Source organism: Malaya genurostris, chromosome 3, assembly GCF_030247185.1.
Source record: "Malaya genurostris strain Urasoe2022 chromosome 3, Malgen_1.1, whole genome shotgun sequence".
Classification (NCBI taxonomy): Eukaryota; Metazoa; Arthropoda; class Insecta; order Diptera; family Culicidae; genus Malaya; species Malaya genurostris.
The window spans coordinates 121,700,980-121,722,918 of NC_080572.1; the positions used below are offsets into that span (position 1 = coordinate 121,700,980).

The 21,939-nt window shown below is 36.0% G+C and overlaps 1 protein-coding gene across 5 annotated transcripts in view; it reads left to right on the top strand.

Moving 5' to 3' along the window:
• The first annotated feature begins 589 nt into the window (after window positions 1-589).
• LOC131434737 (somatomedin-B and thrombospondin type-1 domain-containing protein-like) overlaps window positions 590-21,939 on the top strand; it is a 135,013-nt gene continuing 113,663 nt past the window's right edge. Inside the window, exon 1 of one of the 5 annotated variants that reach the window (XM_058601805.1) lies at window positions 590-696. The gene's annotated coding sequence lies outside the window, so the exon portion shown is untranslated. Of the gene's footprint in view, window positions 1,390-21,939 lie in introns of all 5 variants that reach the window. The other 4 variants (XM_058601801.1, XM_058601803.1, XM_058601806.1 and 1 more) reach the window with 4 other exon arrangements.

A 21,939-nucleotide genomic window follows, 5' to 3' on the forward strand; every position in this document is an offset into this window, starting at 1 on the left:
AACTCGGTCTATTTGTCAAGATGATGAATGTGCTCACACCAGATTCATCCGTCCTACCCTCAATGACCAGAAGTTTTAGATTTGTTGCATCGGTTTTCCCGCTGTCACGGGCGAACATCTTTCGCTGAATAATGTTGTGCTGCTGGAGTTGTGTCTAGTTTCTAAACTAACCGTTCAGTTGGTCAGATGGACAAATAGACGACTGCTGTATCCTGTCGTTGCGTACGTCCAGTGCGACTTGTTGTGCTCTCATATGCGCTCATTCAAAATCCTACTCAACAAATTCTCCTTCATATTTACTCTTTGGCTGAACTCAGAAAATGGTGTAATCGAAAAACGGTGTAATATTATCTGCTAGGAACACTATGCAGTTTTTGCACCAACCAGTCAGCAGCATAAGAGAATTCCTTTCGGGTGAGAATGAGAGAATTTTTACATTCATGCTCCAACTTCAACCAGACCGGTTGCACCACACGACAGGAGCTGACTGATTCTCAAAGGTGAGCAGGAAGCTTTGGTACGTTTTCGATGCTTCTCGGTACAGGTTTCACTGTACCGCACATGATTATGATTCTTATGCGACTGGAAGGCTAGTCTCATTGTTCGTCTGTACGTGGTGGCGTGCGGTCGTGTCTTGTATCGCGTCTAGTCCGGAAGATTCTCCCTTTACGTTACTTTTCACGCACTTGTTGAGAGGTAACATTTTCTCGTACTTTTGATCTATCATATTTTCACCAAGTGCGAACAGGAGGTAGTTTGGGTTTTCTCCAGAAGTTTTCGAATGTCATTGCATGAAAGTTCAACAGTCTCTGCTCATTATTGGTTTTGCGTGTTGTGCAGAAAGCAAGCCGTGAAATTCCTCCGGTATTGCGTAGGTGGAGAAGGATATATGTAGCTTGATTTATTCGACAACACAACTTTTCTTTGGATGAGCGAACAGCAAGGATTAAAAAGCGAACTACCAGCTGAAGAGTTTCTTACGGTGCGCGGAGGAAATTTTTCGACACTTGATTGCTATACGTCCGTGGAAGCTCTGTTTCGCGTTGTGGGTGGTGAAGTGGCGCTTTCGGAGCCAACAAGCGCAAATAAAGAGAAGATGTTAGTACGGCAGAAAAATTAAAACGTACGGTGTGTGAAAACGGTGAAAACCTTCCCTCCCCCACGGTAACCAACCAAACTGTGTCGTTTGTAGAGCGTGTGCATGAGTTGAACTGCGGTGTTGTTTGCTCTTGGTGAAAATATAAACAAATGTTATTTTGAATATTTCACGCTGCCACTCAACGGAGCTTATTTGGTTTTAACTTTCGGTGTACTTAAACTGGCGGCCGCCGCTGGGAGTTCGGAAGATTTACACCCGCTCCGCATCGCCTTCCGGTCTGTGTCAACTAAGTGAGTTATGTTTATGCTTATGCTTTTAGTTTATTTTACAAGCCATGCCCTAAGGGACTAAACACAGATAGAAACATAGTACTAACCGGCAAGTGAAAGGTGTCTATGCCAACTGATGTGTGGTTTATTGTGCCGAACATAATTTTGATTTGTTTGCATTTTGGCAGCTATTGACTCCGATTGGGGTCATGATTGATTGGAGATTTCTGCAGCTTAGTGTTGTTAGTCGTTTGGTAACGGAGCTGAGTCTTGTTGCCTTAAATGGTGTCGCTCGAGGCATGAACAAGCTGTTACACAAATGAGTTTAAAGCAGTCGTTGGTGATATAATTGAAACATTTCGCAAAATAATAAATGTATTCAATTTCAACAAGATGTTTATTTGGCACAGTTCCATAACTTGTTTCTCGAGAAATAACCTTGATTTTTAGGTACTCAAATGTTAAACAGCATAGTTTACCTAGCAAAAAAATAAATAGAATTGCAAACTGATCACTTAAGAAATCTAAGAAAAATCAACATAATCTCCAGCCTAAAATAAGAAGTAAAAATAAACGATATACCAACGAATTAAAACAATTATTCCAAACAACTGACTAAAACAGTTCTTCGAAGGATAGCGTACCCTATTGGTTTAAAATATGTAAAATTTATTATTTAACAAAACAATCTATGGAATAAAAACTTTTTGCACGGTACTCAATTTCCTTGTTTCAACTTGAGACATCATGATTTCAATAAAAAAAATCGTAGTGCTGATGAATTTTTCGAAGCTCAAATCGAGCATTTCCATAAATATTGTGGACGCCATAAAGTCAATTTTTTCATAGGAATAGTTAGGGAAAGCGGAAGTGAGCGGATTTGTTTTCTTAACAAATGGTCAGTGACTAGTCATGCTCTTAGAAAAGCGATATGGAAGGGTTAAAGCTTTCGGATTTGCCCTTAACAAGCCATGGAACAATAGAATCATATTTGGTTGATTTCAAATTTATATACAAAATAGAAGATAATGTGACTATTAGATCAAGAATAACTCTAAAAATACTTAAAATTATATGAATTGACATTTCCAAAACAATACTATCCGGCAAGTTCTTAAGGCCGTCGCGTTTCACAGCGCAACAAAACGCGTATTCAATAGAAAAAAAATCAATAAACCTATTTAGATTTGCTTAGGTCTGAGTGAAAATTAATTGTGTCTAAAACCATATACAAATCGCAAGTTCAACCCATTCGCCAAAAACCCGTTAAGAATAATGCTCATTAGTCATGAAATATGTAGCTAATGTCCCAAACATTCGTCTCTTCGAATGTTCGTGTGAACACATGATTAATAACCGTGAGCTCGAATGGAAACATTTTTTGTTCAATGAAGTTTAGGTTTAGTGCTAAGGCGACCCAGTTACTTGCAGGAATGATTTTCATTACCAAAAGTAGCGTTTATAACGTTACTTTATTACGTTGAGCGTTCTACACAGATTTTATTAAGTTTCCTGCCAATGCACCGAAATACCCGCCTTTGTCTTTTTCAGATCTGTTTGGCTCAAATTTGGTGCAACTAATTGTTTTTGCCTTTCTCATATAGAACGGCTATACAATCATTGTGATTCATGAACCTAGGTTTTAAAGGTCGAGATTCATAGACGATTCGTCTAGATCACAAAATTACTGTGTGTGTGTGTGTGTGTGTGTGTGTGTGTGTGTATGTGTGTGTGTGATGACAAAATGATATAGGTTACGTTATCGACAGAACGCTTTGTTTTTTTACCGCTCAGTTTTCTCAGAGATAGCTGTGACAATTTTAACAATCCTAGGCTCGTTTGAAAGATACTATTGGATTGGAGATCAAGTGACTGGAACTTTCAATTCCAGAGATATAATGGTATAAGTGACGTAACCGACGAAACGCGTTGTTTTTTACCGCTCAATTTACCCAGAGATTGATGAATCAATTTCTACAACCCTTGGCTCATTTGAAAGCTACTGTTATTTAAAAAGATATTTTTATTCAGGACTATTTGCGTACAAGCTTTACGTGGCCGATCGAGCCGTATTTTTAAATAATTTTTTTTTAGTCTGATCTCGTTGTCACCTTTTTTCTAGGGGGAGAGGAGCTTCCATTTCCCTCCTGCGAGGATTGAGGGGCAATAGTGCATCAAGTTCAAAGATCGCATGACTGGCACTTTCGGTTCCGGAGATAAAATGGTATAATTGACACAATCGACAAAACGCGTTGTTTTTGTACCGCTTAATTTTCTCATAGATGACTTAGCCGATTTTAACAAGTGTTGGCTCATTTGACTACTATTTTTTAATTTTGGACCAAGTTCGAAGATCAAATAGCTGTCTTTTCTGAATCCAGACATATAATGGTATGAGTGACGTAAACGACTAATCGCACATTTTTCATCGGCTGAATTGTCTCGAAGTTGATTCAACAAACTTAAACTTATTTGAAAACTAACAATGTCAATCAAATTTGGAAGGGCTATGGTTATATATGACGTAACCGACAAATCCCAGTGTTTCCAATGCAACAGAAATTCTCGGAGATAAAAGAATCGATTTCAAAAGACTTAGACTCGTTTGAATGCGACTGTTAAGTTATTTGATAAGATCGCAATATTAATGGCCTTGAACCTTACAAATCTTTTAACGAGACTATTTAAATGGCAAGAAAAATGCATTATCACACCACTAGGTATAAGAAGCGTTTTCGGTATGCGTTTAGCAACCTTCAATTGATACACTGATGAAGGTTGAAAAAAGCATACCGAAATACTAGTGTCTGTGTCTGTTATCATTTCGTGTCATGAATTAGCAAAGCAAATTTAATTATAGTGGACCCTCGTACTTGAAAAATGTAGAGTAGAACAATCTAAAAACATTTGGAAATATTTATTTTTCTGATTTTTGAAACTTGTTCAAGCGATTAAAAACCGTAGCAGAAAACTAGACTATAATCTTTTAATAGAAACTAAAATATCTATTGTTGTGGTTGGCTGCTAAAACTGTAAGCGCATTGTAAATTTTTCATTGTTTAATTTATAACAATCCGAATGTTTAGAATTCAAATGTAGCAACAGCGGTCAGACATCGAACGACTATAGTTATTATTTGTCAACACATGCCTTTGAACTGCATAAAAAATGTAGTCAGCATAATTTAAACTCATTTTGAAACTTTTGTCGATGAAAATCAAACAACGAGACTTTCCTCAGAAAGCACTGATTGAAATTTTAGTGCGAGAAGTATTAAAACTTTCAAGCCTTCATTGTAAACAACGATGGAAAATATGTGGAAAATCTTATAACTGATCCAATGTGTAAGTCTTGCTTGTTAATGTCCATACAAATTTACATGAATATTCCGATACCGTGAATAGTAGACAAAAATTTTGAAAAGGAACTAGTACATGCTTCCGGTACCGTAGTGCAGGCTAAGGGTATGCGTATTATGGAGCCTCTAAATATTTATTTATGCTGCCATCTGCAAGCGCTCGTCTATCGTGTTCCAGTTGTGCACATGATATTGAAAGGTAATTCAGCGTTGTCGACGGCGTGATTGGAAATGCAAATTATCAACCAACTAGAAATTTACAGTGGTAATAATAACAATAAAAATTTGAATTAAAGCGTAAGTGCTTGATAGAAAGTAAACCGGTTTCTAAGAACGCATTCATCATATAGACTCAATTTGTGACGAATCGTACTCGGAATTGACAGCACTATTTAATGTCGTTTTTCATTGAAAACACTCGTGGAGTATTTTGCTCGATTCGTGTACTTTTCGTGTAGATGAGCAATCAAAACAGGTGCACTGTGTTTCATTGATTTGCCCCGCACGAAAAAAAAACACTTTCGGGGCCATTCGCGGGCAACTATTTTGCACCCGTTTTCTTTTCCGATCAGCAAGGGTGTAAACCAAACTTTACAACACCGTTCCATTGATTGACTTTCAGAGCAAAACACTGGCACCGAGCGAGTGATTTTCAATCAATTTTACTGGACATGTGGGTTTTATCACAAAAAATCTAGACTACTTTTTTGAACGGCCAAATTTATTAACAGAGTTTATTAGGTGTACAACTTTGCTTTCGCCGTTTTTTTCCAAAATTTAAAGCTTTATTGCGAAAAATTGGTTACAGATGTATTATTCAAAGTATTGTCCGTCGCTACCGACAACTTTCTCCCATCTTTCCGGAAATTTTCGGATCCCGGCTCGAAAAAAGGAGTCCTTTTTTGACGCTATCCTTGAAGCAATCCATTTTTCCAACTCTTCGAAGGATTTAAAATGTTGATCTGCCAGGCCGTGTGCCATCGAACGGAATAGGTGGAAGTCAGAAGGGGCGACATCTGGGGAATACGGCGTGTGGGGCAAGACTTCCCATTTCAGCGTTTCCAGGTACTTTTTGACCACTTTTGCGACATGAGGCCGAGCATTGTCGTGGTGGAGGATGACATTGCCATGTCGCTCTTGATACTGTGGCCGCTTTTCTTTTAGCGCGCGACTAAGGCGCATCAGTTGCGTTCGGTAGCGATCTCCTGTGATGGTTTCACCCGGTTTTAAGAGCTCGTAGTAAATTGTTATTCATCTTTGAAGGTTTTTTCTCTTCCACCATCATGTTTGTCTTCGACATCTAAATCACCAATTTTAAAACGTTGAAACCACTCCCGACACGTTCTTTTACTCAGAGCAGCATCACCGTAAGTTTCTGAAAGCATTCGATGCGCTTCGGTTGCATTTTTTTCGAATTGTAACAGAAAAGTAAAACTTCCCGCAAATGGCGAGAATTGGGCACATAAACAGACATTTTCGAGCGTGAATAATACGAAAACAAGAACAACTGTCACTGAAACGACGATGACAATTCGTTAGGCATTATCATCTATCACTTTAAAGGCATTATCATCTATGTATTTTAACCAGCCTCAGCCGGTACAGCCACCTATCGGAAAAATTTTTAATTAACAATGGCTATAATATCACTGTGAAAACCGACTTTCGAACAAAAATCCAGAAGGCCGAGTGAAATACACAATTCGAATCATTTATATGCACTAACTTTTCGCAAAGACCCGATCAACAAACTGTATCAAAAATATTTTTCCTTTTGATACTTGTTAGGAAAATTTGATATTTCAACTACTAACGATATATCCGTACTTGCCACGAAAACATCCTTATTTTTTTTTTCATAAATAAGGAGAAAGCATCTTTATATTACAAACTTGTTACGGCTTGTTGATCGGGGATACCTGGGTCGATTTCAACAAAACTGGATTAGAAAGAACGGTCTGGTGGCCGCATACTAATTTTATCTAAACCCGACTTCCGGTTCCGGTTCTACAGGGAAATGCAAAAAAAATATAAGTACTAACTTTTCTCGAAGATGGCAGAAACAATTTCCACAAACTTAGTTTAAAATAAGAGGACTTAAAAAATCTTGACATTTATTCAGGTCTGACTTCCGGATAAGTGCAAAACATTCAATTCCAAAAGTGTGCACCGAAAATAATGATTTTAAACTTCACAAAAACGAAACAATTTTTTTATTTTTATCGAAAAGTTGAACCGATTTTCAGAAACTAAAGTTCAAATAAAAGGTAGTTGAACCAGTTTTCTCAAACATTGATTAAAATAGAAGTTCTTGTGATCCCATAGGTTGCTATGACATTTTAGATTGATTCGATTTGAGATTCCGAGATTACAGGGCGAAGAGTATTACAATTTTCAAGTCTACGTTTGAAATGACGATTTGCAAAAATCTTTGAAACTGGTTCAATAGATAGGTTGGACTACCAAGAGAGTAGCTTAGAAATAGGGTAATCCTCCGAACCATTTCAGGTGGGCCGGAAATTGTTCTTAATAAACACCGAATTACAAAATAAAAAACTCATGTTTAAGGTACCTCCCTGCCTGTGTAAAGTAGTCTATATTTTTTGATTATTCTAAGAGCTGCAAAAAAGATTTTATTGTGATAAATCAAAAAGCATCAAATAGTACACACTAGTGTTTGATAAAAAATGTAGTATTTGTAAAAAATTGTTTATCTTCATGTGTGAAAAATTGTTGATTGCACGGCCACTGTCCCAAAACATGAATCGATTAATTCCAAATATTAAGGTGAGATTCTTAATTGCGATAGTCAGTTCGAGGCCGGATGTTTACTTTTAGAGTTATGCGAAGTTTTCTGTCAAATTTTTCAGTTTTTTGAAAATATCTTTCATAATTGTCCTTGTGAACAAAATATGTTTTAAAACATAGATTTCACAAGGTAATAGCTATCTAACAAGCCATTGATTGTAAAAATCCGTCAATTTTTAACGAAGATATCGATATATTTGTGCAAGTGACTTTTCCCACTATTTCAGCAATAGGAGTTTCGAGCGCTGTATGATAAAGCAGTTTGATAACAAAGTGAAAAAGGATTTATAATGCTGTTGTATGCAATTCTTTCATAGCACCAAATAGACTGTACAGCATCCTTTTTCATGACATTTTGCCTCATTACCATTTTAGCAAGGTCCGTTTTTGGCAACATAATCGTTCGAATATGTTTCCGAATTAATTCAAAACAATTTTATGTTTTTATTGATTTAAACTGCTTACACCAATAATTTCTGGACGAACATAAATTCCTACACCCATATACCATTCGAATCAGTTCGTCAAAATCAACCAATGTGTGTGACACATAATTTCTCTCAATTTTCTCGGAGATGGCTCAACAGATTTCTGCAAACTTAGATCCATATGTAAAGTCCTATGCTCCCATAAACGGTTCCTGAATTCCATTTGGATCCGACTTCTGGTTTCGGAACTACAGGATGATATGTGTAACGAAATTAAAATAATGTCCCTCCTCCCCTCTCGTAGATGGCTGAACCGATTTCCTCCATCTAATATTCAAATGAAAGATTTGAGGTCCAATGAAAACATCTTGTTGCCTTTCTCATATAGAAAGGTTATGCAATCACTGTGAAAACCGACTTTTGAACCGAGGCCCGGAGGGCCGAGTGTCATATACCATTCGACTTAGTTCATCGAGTACGCAAAATGTCTGTGTGTGTTTTTTTTTGCACTAACTTTACTCGGAGATGGCGCGACCGATTTTCACAAACTTAGGTTCAAATGAAAGGTCTTGTAGTCCCATACGTAATTCCTGAATTTCATCCGGATCCGATTTCCGGATCCGGAAATATAGGGTAAAGTGTGTTAAAAATTTTATACCATTACTGAAAAGGGCGAAAAACCGAAAAAAGTTTTCTAAATCAGACTTTCCGACTTCAGATACAGGAGATACAGACTGATTAGTGCAAAAATGTCAATTTCACATAAATAAAACGAGTTTTAAGGGTTTGCAGATTTTGATAGTCGATATCCAAATAAGCTTATTTCAGTTTTACCGATATTCGGTTTTCGATCTCGGAAGGTACCCGAATTTTTTTTTGGAATACACTACGACTTCTCAAAGATAGCTGCACCGATTTTACAATGAAATGGTTTACAATCCCTTAGGTGAATTTAACTGATTCCGGCTAAACTGGTTTTAGAATAACGGTCCCGAAAGTATCGCAAATAGAGGAGCTTAATCGTTTCTCCAAAAAGGCCAAAACGAACTTCATAGACAGAAATTAAATTTTATTGACTTATGGTCCCATACAAAACAAGTGAATTTATCCGATTCCGACTTCCGGTTTCGGGAATTAGTGAGTTTTTAAAATTCAAATCGTCATAGGAGATAACGATACTAAAAAAAATCCTTACAGTTGGGCTCAAAACTATTTCAATTTATTCGTCATGTCATGTTAATTCGGTTTGGGTCCCTGAATACCGGTTCCAGAAGTGTCGCAAATATTGACTAGTGGACCAGTGGACTTTTAAGTGGAACTAACTTCAACATCTCTTCCGTAATAACAGGAAAATGAGTGATTGATATTTTAAACTCAATAAAATAATGTCATGAAAACTAAAATTATCGAAGAATATTTTTGCAAACAATACACGCGGATTGATAAAACAGGTGATCGATTTTAAAAATTAAAAACTAATGACAAAATACGAGATCGATGGATAAATCGATTGAAATTATTTTGGTTCTGGGAAACTACACTAAATCAACTGATAAATATGAACATTTAATCCATGAAGTCAGATGAAACAGGTTGGAATAATCAACGTCAGATAAATTTGAGGCATTTTTGGTGTTACAATTGTAACAATTTTCCGTACTTCATATTATACATTCACGAGAAATACTTTCGTCGTCCGAGATCGAAAATCTAATACCGGTAAAGCTGAAATATAGTAAGTTTATTTGGTTATCGACTATCAAAGTCTGCAAACCCTATAAACTCGATTAATTTATGTGAAATTTACATTTTTACACTAATCACCCTGTATCTCCTCAATCGAAAGTTGGAAAGTCTAAATAAAAAATAAGATGGTTTTATGGGATCTTAACCCTTTCATTTGAATCTTAAATAGAGCAAATCGGTTCAGCCATCTACGAGAAAAATGACAATATTTTAATTTCGTTACACATATCATAACAAAACAGATCCAAATTACTTGTACCACGTTTCCAGAGAAGTGTTTGATGGGGAGTCGAAATCATGATCTGAATATTCTGAATCCGAATCAGGATCAATTAATTGCACCCCCGTAAACGTTTCCATCCCTTTCGATGAATGATCATCATTATGGTTGGTGACGGATGAACACTGAATGTTTTTCTTTGATACTAACCTTTTTCTTTAAAACATGCGTTTCTTCGAAAATATATAATTATTTGCCTTTTAAGTCTTTGCAAATGCCATAAAGTCTATGCAATGTAATTGAGTATTCAAATATTAAAATTCACTCAAAAATAATGCAATAGCTCATACTAGATATCGCAATTCATTTTGCGATACTTTAGTACGGTGGTTTTTATCAACACAGTGGTATATAATCAGTATCTTCAACGATAGTTTGCGTTACTTCAGGATGGTTTCAAAGACTCAATCCGTCCTATTGCTATTCTTTAAAAAATATTCATTTTTGCTTTCTCATATTTTGTGTATTTATTTAAATTTATATAAATACTGTACCGTTCTCAGAATTATTTTTTTGAACAACAAACACGTGCCAAATTGTTTAAACGGCTTTGATCTTTCATCAAGAAAGAAATAACGAAACTAACCTTGCTCAGCAAACCATACTAACACGTAGGGGAGAATGGTGTTTAAAAGCTCTGCTCAAATGAAAGATAGTTTAAATTTTAGGTATATATTGCCAGATTTATATGCACATTTCAAATCATTCCGTTCCTTGATTTTCTCCAATTCTGGTCTTTCTTGCTTGTATTCTTCTTTCCTGTAAAATATTTTCGAGAAACGGTTTTGCATGACCATCGTACTCCGAAGTCCCGGAGCACGAAGGATTATATCAACAAGTCTCGTCTGAAAGCATATGCGGATTATCCGATCTCGGGACTATAACGCTCTACCTTCTCATACTCATACCTGTGGCAATGTTTTTCTTCGTTTTCTTGGCTCCATCCGTTTCGCTTTTGTGTAATGCTCGGGATCTATACAACCTACACTTCTCAAAAGCTTTTCTCGTTAGCCGCTAAAAGTAACAGCTTAACACATTGTTCTCCAGGAGGCTTCTTTATCCTGCAGGCTATTGTTTGAGTTCAACGTGACTGGAATGCTTCGAGTGTTGCATCACTTACTATACACCAAGTAAACAGGCGCTTTCGGTTCGATTCATTTTGCCATTTTTATGGGCACCTGTGCATATAAACAACGTCTTCCATTAAAGAATCCGAAAAAGCAGTCCTCATCATCCAGTCAATGAGATGAGATTTTGCGATAAACCAACCAATCTGCTTAGTCTGAGCCGATACTGAACACCAATCAACCAGACCAAGCGGAATCGTTGAGGATAAAATAGGAAAATTCACTGGAACAACTTATCATTTATGAGTCGTATAATGAAAGGTTGATTTTCCCGGAAAATGGATGTGGAAAAAGTACACTCGTCTCATTCTGAGAAGGAGTGCGTGTTTATCTAAAAATTGTTTGTTTATATATTTCAAGTAATACATTGCTGACAGACATGTAAGACTGACGTTGGATTTTTTATTTTACATAGGTAATATTTTGATTCCTGAAATGAGCACAAGAAATCGTGATGCTGGGAAAATAATATATTTTCATCTAAGAAAAATATAGCATGAATAATAGCTCTAATATTATGACCTATTTAGTCATATTATGCTGCAATGTATGCGTTATTTTTTATGCAATTTAAGTCAGATTTTTTTCATCTTCCTTACATTTATGAGTACATCTTCAAGCATATATTTATGAGTACATCTACATTCCCGATGTTCCTCCGTTCAGTAACTTCTTACGTTATGCTTTTAAATGTGGTTCTAGTGTTTCCTGCAGCATATGATTTCAAAATTTTGGGCTTTCAGTGACATCATTTTTGCATTACTCTGTTGGAAGGATAGAGAATCGCTAGTGTTACGTACATGCATGCGCACATTTCCACACCTAATTTTCTCGTAGACCTCAACAATATTATCAAGTTCGAATAGCATATGGTGAACATTTCCGATTTCGGAGATAGTATAAATGAAGAAACCGACAAAATGCATTTCTCTCTATCTGTCACGATGGATCAACCGTGTTAGACAATCTGACACTTTAATAACTGCAAAGAGGTCAAATATCAAGTTCAAATGCATTATTGCTAAAAGGTTCTAAATCTCAATGTAAATTAAATCATGCTACAAGAATGAACCTGCTTCAATAAACCTAATGATTATATGATGCCTTTCTCATATCACTAATATTGTCATACAACACATCACTCAATAAGTCGTATGACAAAATAAGAAAAACACTATATTTTTCGCCTAAAATCAATTCTATACATCAATGTAATTTCCTTCAAGAGCAATACAATCATTCCAAGTTCTCGCTGCTTCAATTGGTTCTTCATTTAAGTTGAATTTCTTACCAGCGAGTATTTTATTGAGATCAGCGAATAGTCAGTAGTCACAGGGGGCCAGATTTGGAATATACGGTGGAAGCAATTCGAAGTGTAATTGGTTCAATTGACCCATCGTTGCCATCGACATGTGAATCGATGCATAGTCTTGGCGAAAAAGTGTTTTTTTTTCGACCTATGAGGTTGTTTTCCCTTTATATTTTCCTTTAAACGATCTAACAACGCTATGTAGCATTCGCTATTGATTATTTTTTATTTTTCAAGATAGTCGATGCACGTACAGAATTGAAAACACTTTTTTTTATATCATTTATTTTACCCCGGCTTTAACCATTTTGGTCGTTCACCGGGTAGATGTTATAAAATTTAACCGTTTTGGCTTACAGAGTTTTGTGCTTTTATGTTTGTTTTGCTTTCCCATTCCGTTGGGGCCGCGGGAGTCATCCCAAGGGGGTCCAGCCCCCTTGCGGATGGCCCGCAGGTTTTCCTTCTTGGTATCTTTGGTGGGTTCGCCATGGCTGGCTCGCACACCAGGGTCCATCGGCTTTCCTATTTGGTCGTTGACGGTCAGAGTGTCGAAGCTGGTCTGTCCTGCTGGCCGCGTGGAACATCCCCGGTGGATCCGGCCCCCCGGCGGATGGCAGCGGGCTGTACCAGTCCAGTTCATGGCGGCTCCTCGAGCTGTTTCCAATGTTAGCGCTGGGCAGCCTCCCCGGAGGGAGTTTTGTCGTTGGAAAACACATTGCTATCTGATATCTTTTCAGCTTCAGCTGACTCACTCGTTTTTCAATTTACGATTAGATATAACAAATTTGTGGACTTTTTTATGTTTTCTGGAGTAACCATCTCAACTGGACCAGTACGATCACTTCATCGATGTCCACGTTTAAATTTAGCAAACCGAATAACACTTTTGGAGCTCATGTTGAGCTTGTATGTTACAGTATTCTTTTTTCATCCATAAGCAATAACAAACTAACACACGATATTCTTGTGTATCCTTTGTTTTGAAAATTACAAAAGTAGACTAATCTAAATGTTATGAAATCTCACACATTTTCAAAAGTAATTCATGAACATCATATGGATTTGACATTGATGGCGCATTCTGTGTGTCAGTCACACGACTTATTAAGTGATGTGTTACAACCGTATTCTTCAAACTACTTTTTTTTTATTTCGATTATAGAGGTTTTAACCTTAAGGTCATTCACCTCTTCGGGCCAGAGAAACCTTTTTACCCTATGTGCGGAGTTGGGAATCGAACTCAGGCGGGCTGCGTGAAAGGCAGAGATGGCATTTCACCAGAGTGATACACGCTAGAGTCAGATTTTTGCCACACCGAGGATGCAAAAAACGAAGCACCGCACAAAGAAGAAAGCGCACTTCTTCTCAGTGTCGAATAGACAGCATTTGAGTGTGTGCTTGTGGTTAAAGCAGCTGGCGCGAGTGAAACACATTCTCTTCGCATGAATCGCTCACACGCGCTCTCGTCTAAATACACTCAAGTGACCACTGGCGCGTGATGGTGAGCGAACACTTCTGTGAACTTCAATTAATAGAGAGTAGATCTGGCCTTGCTACGAAAATTTTGCAAGGAAAACCGAAAATTTTACGATATATTGTTTTATTTTGCTGGTTTTGCGTGTCCACGCTTCATCTACGAAAACCATACAGCAGAGTGCTCACCGGCGTGTACACCTCTGTGAAAGTATCTGCATCCACCTCAGAGAATTTATTAGCTAATGCTCTAGCACTTTGGTGCGATTCAGTGGACGAGGTAAAAGGAAATAAACAAACGCACTCATGATGCGTGCACACTTTACACAACAGTGGTGTATAAATGTGAAAGAGAAGAGCTCTCGTTGAAGTTGTCAGTGCGAGGGGAGAAATTTTGCTTGCTTTTCGTCACACAGAGGAGATAGACATCTCTGGTGAAAGGTATACCCATCACCTAGACCCGTCCCCTTCAAACTACTTTTTTGACTCTTGAATGATAACAAATAATAGATAAATTTGGATTTTCACGCTAAACAACTTGGCTCTAAAAACGTTTGAGTCTTAAGCACACTTTAGTCTGTAATTCCGAAATCGGAACTTGGACCCGAATTCAAATCAATTGCAGCCTATGGCCCATAGAACCTTTCATTCGAATCTATGCTCGTGAAAGTCGATTAAGCAATCTGTGAAAAATGAAGTAAATATTTCGATACTTTCGGAATCGACAACTGTGAGTCAAAGTCAGTTCGATTGGGAGTCACCTAAAATAACCTTCAAATTGATACAGTAAGAAAAAAATTGAGTTTTGAGACCAAATAAAAAGCTTTTTTACGTTTTTTGCGTAATTCCGAAACCGGATATCGGATCCGGATAAAATTCAGTGAAACAAAACACACACGAAACGTCATGGCGTCATGGCGTTTAAGAGCTATTGTTTTTTTATGACATTTTTAATACTTTTTTAAGCGAGATACAAAAATAACATCCTATCTGAATTCTTCTCAAACTTTCTTTATTTTATGATTCTTTTTTTCTAAAAGATGCTGAATCCAAACTCTTGCATGAAAATGAATATTGTGGTGTAGGCAAGGCATTGTGTGCTGTCCATGTATAGTGACCAAGATAAAAATTCACGGAAAACCAAGGCATCACGTATGATAGACATTGTTTCATGAGAAGACAAAACCATTTTTCCATGGCAAATTTTGGTATCCATTTTTTTCCACAGAAAGTATCCACGTTTCAACGTTGGCTGAGATATGTTTCAAATATAACTCGACATTTTTCAACAAGTAATATAAATAACTATTCATGGTAAACCGGAATATGAAAATAAGGAGTAAAACTTTATGTCAAAATTGCTGTGATGGAGCGGTTTGGAGCATGCATTTAAAGAAATACGTGCAACTACCTCTTCTTAAATATCAGACTTTGTGAAGTGCGTTTATTTTCAACACTGGACCGAAACCATGGCGTATGAAAATCCATCATAGTTGAAACTGCATAATATACTTGAATCGTGAGTGATTTCGCTTGTTGGTAAATATTCTGTAGTGTCTTTCAGTACTGGGGCGGGTTATTTCGGTGTCTACCAACCAGCTGCTCACGAAAAAGCTTTCGTCTTTCCCGGGTAAATATTTTACGGGTAGAGAACTTAGTTATTTATTTTATAACTGTCCAGCGAAGCAGTGCTACTGACATGTCATTTATCAATTCTTTAATGTCATCTCTGTCAGGGAAATACATATCAGTAACTGAAGCTTTTCTTTATGACGGGTGCTGAGTGTGCTAGTATGTCTTCATTCAATTGGATTTTCCAGCAGTGGACAATCACATTATTACAGGTTAGATTGATATGAATTAATGGATGCCTAACTTAAGGAGACGTTATAGCAATAGAAGTAATGGCGAAAAAACAAATATCGATTGAAGTGCATTCAATAATAGAACGATAAGTTTCATTTGTAATTAAAAAAATTAAGGAACTTAAATATTAAGTGTATAGATTTAAACACTCGGGATGAAATATTTTTAATGATGTTATGGTTAATATTTTTGATGATTTATCGGAATTTGATCAGTAGTAAACTTTATAACATGATCACATTTTCAACTATTGTATTAACTGGTCTAAACCGTTATACAGGGTGATTTTTTAAGAGCTTGAGAACTTTTTTAAACAATAAAACGCATAAAATTTGCAAAATCTCATCGGTTCTTTATTTTAAACGTTAGATTGGTACATGACATTTACTTTTTGAAGATAATTTCATTTAAATGTTGACCGCGGCTGTGTCTTAGGTGGTCCATTCGGAAAATCCGCTTTTTTATCGACAAATTTTGTTCAGCGATGAGGCTCATTTCTGGTTGAATGGCTACGTAAATAAGCAAAATTGCCGCATTTGGAGTGAAGAGCAACCAGAAGCCGTTCAAGAACTGCCCATGCATCCCGAAAAATGCACTGTTTGGTGTGGTTTGTACGCTGGTGGAATCATTGGACCGTATTTTTTCAAAGATGCTGTTGGACGCAACGTTACAGTGAATGGCGATCGCTATCGTTCGATGCTAACAAACTTTTTGTTGCCAAAAATGGAAGAACTGAACTTGGTTGACATGTGGTTTCAACAAGATGGCGCTACATGCCACACAGCTCGCGATTCTATGGCCATTTTGAGGGAAAACTTCGGAGAACAATTCATCTCAAGAAATGGACCGGTAAGTTGGCCACCAAGATCATGCGATTTGACGCCTTTAGACTATTTTTTGTGGGGCTACGTCAAGTCTAAAGTCTACAGAAATAAGCCAGTAACTATTCCAGCTTTGGAAGACAACATTTCCGAAGAAATTCGGGCTATTCCGGCCGAAATGCTCGAAAAAGTTGCCCAAAATTGGACTTTCCGAATGGACCACCTAAGACGCAGCCGCGGTCAACATTTAAATGAAATTATCTTCAAAAAGTAAATGTCATGTACCAATCTAACGTTTAAAATAAAGAACCGATGAGATTTTGCAAATTTTATGCGTTTTATTGTTTAAAAAAGTTCTCAAGCTCTTAAAAAATCACCCTTTATTATGTTTGAATGGGTTTATCTAGATATGGGCAAGACAGTTAATTTCAAAGAACCGTTCAGTACTGAAGAACTCTACTGACAGAGCTATTGCTTCAGAGCCGTTCGTTCGTTCTTTTGATAGGTAGTAGGTATGTTTCTACAAAAACCAAACGTGAATTTAGTTTTGTAAGGTTAAGCGAGCAAAAAAAGGCCATACGAATTTGAACTAAGGTTTTGTAATAAAGATTTCTTATTAGAGAACTATAATTTCTTATCTCTTGTTATATCATTATCCATATATCAGAGTGTATTCTAATGTACGAGCAAATGTATCACTATCAATGCAGGCACACAAAATAAGATTAATATTATTAGTGGTCTTATTTGTTTTTGTGGTTACTTTCTCTCCTAACCAGAACGTCGCAATTCTGCACGGTTTAAAATAAAACTATAATATACATCAATTTTTATACATGCTGCAAAAGCGCACGGTGTTAAAGAGTGACGACATAGAAAAATATAAAACCTTCTAAAACTGTTAGGCATCAACAAACTTGCTTTGGGTTCCCGTTTTCGAAATTAACAAAGGTACCGCAAATAATGATGAAAACCTCCAGAACGGAGCTTTCACATTTTCTTAATATGGCTTCACCAAGACTCATAAGCTAAAAGGTGAATAAAACAATTTACAGTCTTACTGGATATTATTGATTTTTATCTGGATTCGACTCCCGGTTTCGGAGATATAGTATTATAATAGCCTAAAAATATATATTATACTATTGAATAAAAAAAAAGTATTATAATAGATACAAATTTAAAATCATCGTATTACTGATGAGTCAAAAACGGTATTGATGTTCGAAAAAATCTTTTACCGGTTTTGGGAACACCACAAGAAGAGAATAAAAAACTTCGAAAAGGATTGCATACACTCACAAATATAGAACCATTAGATGTAATGTCACATAATGTTATAAGTAAATTCCGACAAAAATCGATGCAATCTCCAATTGACTCGAATCGCTATTTTTATTAGTAAGTAAGTTAGTATATAAATTACCTTTCCCTCATCGCACATTATAAGTAGGTTTACAATTTTTCCTATGGTTTACAATTTTTCCTATGAAATTTGAATTTAAATTCAAATCAATTGAAATTAATAATACATTAAAAACATCGAAGTGAAACTTACACTGATATGGTAAAATTATGTTTACTGCATCTGCATCTAAGTTCATGATAAAATATAGAATCTTTCATATGGCTCACTCGTAGACTTGTGCAAAAGAATCAAATATATTTAAACTGTTTCGACAATAGGGAAATATGTAGAGGTATGGTTTTAAAATACTTATTTGAGATATATTTAAAGCAGCTTTGGTGAGGCTAAAAACAGAACTAGATCAGATCACATATTAATACTAGTACAATTGAAAGACCCTTTCACGGATTCGATATATTGCCTTTCTCTATAGAAAGGTAATAAAATTGCAGTAGAAGAAGACATTTGATCGGATCTCTGGAGAACCATACCCAAGTAACAATTCGAATGCCTTATGGTTTTGATTATAATTTATTGGAGTTTTGTAATTGATTTTTCAATCACTACCTGTTTTATGACAACTATAATAAGTGTCTCTTTTAACCAGTAATATCATAGTTTTCAAAGTTTCTAGAAAACCCTTTACCTACACTAAAAATAAAATAAAAATAAAACAATTTGCACTAGAATAAAACCATGCAAACACTCTTAATATGGCTTAGGTTAAGTGTAATTTGCGTTAAAAGAAATTTCATGGCCGCCATTATGATGTTCTATACCGTAGCATTTATTGACATCAAATAAACTTCGAAATGCAAAAACGTGGAAATATGTTGGACTTTCATGATTCATTTACAGATCGTATGCACAAGTTTTATCGCCACAGAATAGTTTTATACAAAAATGACGATGAATCACAAAAAATAATTTTCATAAATCATGGAGATTTTCGCAAAAACCGCATTTATTTCAAGGCGATTAGTTATAATTCTTATTTTTATCCTTACATTCACGATAAAAATAAAAGCGCATGAAATTTTTACGTTCGGAAAAGGTCTCAAACTCGTAATTAAAATATATATTCTTACTGATTGCATTCAAAGTAGACATGACACACATAGTCAAGAAAAATATCATCAAAACGACAGTTTATTCATAGCGGAATTCATTCCATCCAAAGAAATTTAATGTTGATCGTAAAGATGGTTTTTGAAGCAGAGTCATATTTCGATACGGAGTTTGTTTTCGAAAGAACGAGCAAACGAACTGGTAGTGGTCAATTATTCTTTGCCTCAGGCACACATTTCCAATTAGAAATGTAACTTGTTGAAAATGTCGAAAAATAAAAGATAATAAATGACAAGTCAGTTTGGAAATATTATTGTAAAGTGAAATTTTGTGCTCAGCCAGCATAATTTCGGTCGCCTCATAAGTTTTTAGACAGATTGTGGAGTTTTTTTCGTTTAAAAGAAAAAGGGATGAGCGGGAGTAAACCGAACACTTTTTGGAAATTGAAAGAAACATCCATTGGGTTTTTACCCAAGTTATCTATACCGTTGTGTAGCTTCAACCTTCAGCTACAGTTCTCAATTTGTTTTCGTACCAAATCGCGATGAAGCGACCAGCCTAAAATCCAAAATTGTAAAAACCGCAAGGCCAAACCAGACTTTCTATGGGGCTAAACCGGACTATGAAGTTTCACACAAAAATGAAAAATGAGTACAGTACGGTACTAAATCTCAAAATATCATAACGAACCATGGATTCTCTATTGGTTTCAAACTTTCATGAGACATAGTACATTGATAAAAAGTTCCCGGAATTTGTTCTGAAAATTAAAAATACAATTTGATTATTCATCAAAATCGATATTGTTCCCTTTAAAGTACTCCTCATCGACTGCAACACACTTATGCCAGCGCTTGATCCAATTATCGAAACATATTTTATATTCAGTTTTTCGTATGGCCATTAGAGCCATCTGTGATTTTTCCATAATCTCATCTCGGGTGCTGAAACGCGTTCCACGGAGCGGTTTCTTTAGTCGACCGAATAGGAAAAAGTCGCAGGGAGCCAAATCAGGTGAATTTGGTGGTTGCTGCATGGTGATGGTGAGTTATCGTGGAGCACGATCCACAAATCTGGTCTTTTACGCCGAATTGGTTCACGCAAACGTCTCATAACGCCCAAATAATACTTCTTGTTGACGGTCTGGCCTTGTGGAAAATACTCTTCTAACGCAAAATTTAATGCAAGCTCGTTGTTGCAAATTCAATTCCATTTTGAAAACTGTACAAAATCGAGGACACGCTCAATCACAGATATACTCAATACAGCGTAACTTTTACAAATGTACAGGTATCAAGCTGAAATTTTTTTAGAATATAATAATGATAATAGAAAATCTAATCGGGTGACTGAGAGCGTCACACGGTGGTGATTCCGGGAACATTTTGATCAAAGTAGTAATTTTGATGGTCGAAAATATAGGTGCTGTCTCGAAACTTGGCGACCTACTGTACCAAATAATTTATGCTGAAACCGAAACTAGAGTCTATATCTAAGACTATTTAATTGTTTCGCTACATATAATGAACATTTTGCTTAATTTTTTTAATAAATCTCGTTTAAACAAGTGATATAAAATATAATAGAATTATAGATATCAATCTTATGGAATGTTTCAAGAATCCTTGAAGAATTTCAAGTTAAACAATATGTGTCCGGCTGAACTCAACATTTTTGTTCAGTTTAGCCCCGCACAGACAATTTATTTTCGAGCCGCAACAATAATTTTATTTTCCAGGTAATCAGGTGTGTGTGTCTGTGTGTGTTGTTAATAAAGAGATCGAGATCTCAATGATCATTAAACCGATTTGGATCAAACTAGTCGCGAATGAAAACAAAATATGTTTTGGGACTTATATTTTATACGGTAATAGATATCCAACTAGCAAATTAATTCTCAAAATCCGTCGATTTTTAACGGAAATATCGATATTTTTGTGTAAGCGACTTTTCCCCCTATTATGAAACGATGCTTGGGAGCAAAGTGAAACAAAATTGTTAATACTGTTGTATGAAATTCTTTCTAAGCATCCACGGCTCGTTTTTTGTCAACAAAATCGTTCGAATACGAGATATGTATTAGAAAGATGGTTACGTGAACTTAACTGACCTCGTTTACATCTATTTCCAAATTCCGGTTCCAAAAGTATCTAGAATATCTGATTCTGAATTCCGATTCTGGAATTACAGTTTGATGAATTTTTCTAAACTAAATTCAATAGAAAATGACGAAAAATGATACTTTAAAGAGTATTTTAAAGTATTTATTTTAAAGTATTTAAAAAGTATTTCAATTTGTTCGTTATATACTGTAAATAACGACCAAAAACTCTAAAGTGGAAGTCATTTCGACATCTCATAGAATGCTTAATCGATTGTCATACGTTTAGATTCAAAGGAATAATTTTATGGTTTCATTCATTTTTTTTTGTTTTTAATTATAGAGGTTTTATTCTTGAAGGTCACTCGCCTCTTCGGATCAGAAAAACTTGCTGCTCCTTTTTGCGGGGTTGAGAATCGATCCCAGGCGGGCTGCGTGAAAGGCATCGACTTACCCATCCCTGCAGTTTCATACAATTTCTCTTTTCGATCCGACTTGAAGTTCCGAAATTACATGGTAATGAGTGATTGAAGATTTTAACTAACACTTTAAACTACGGTCACTGCATCGAATATTCATTCATGCAAAACACACATGCGGATTAATTAAAAAAGATTCATCTCACTGCTAGGTTGATTAAGCACGTTTTTATTACTGTATTCGTAATATGAACGGTGCAAGAGTATTTGTCAGAGTTGCACAATCAATTTTTAAAGTGCAGATCCAACTGCTTGAGAGTTTATTCATAATTAGTTTCATAATCTTTTATGTATGCACT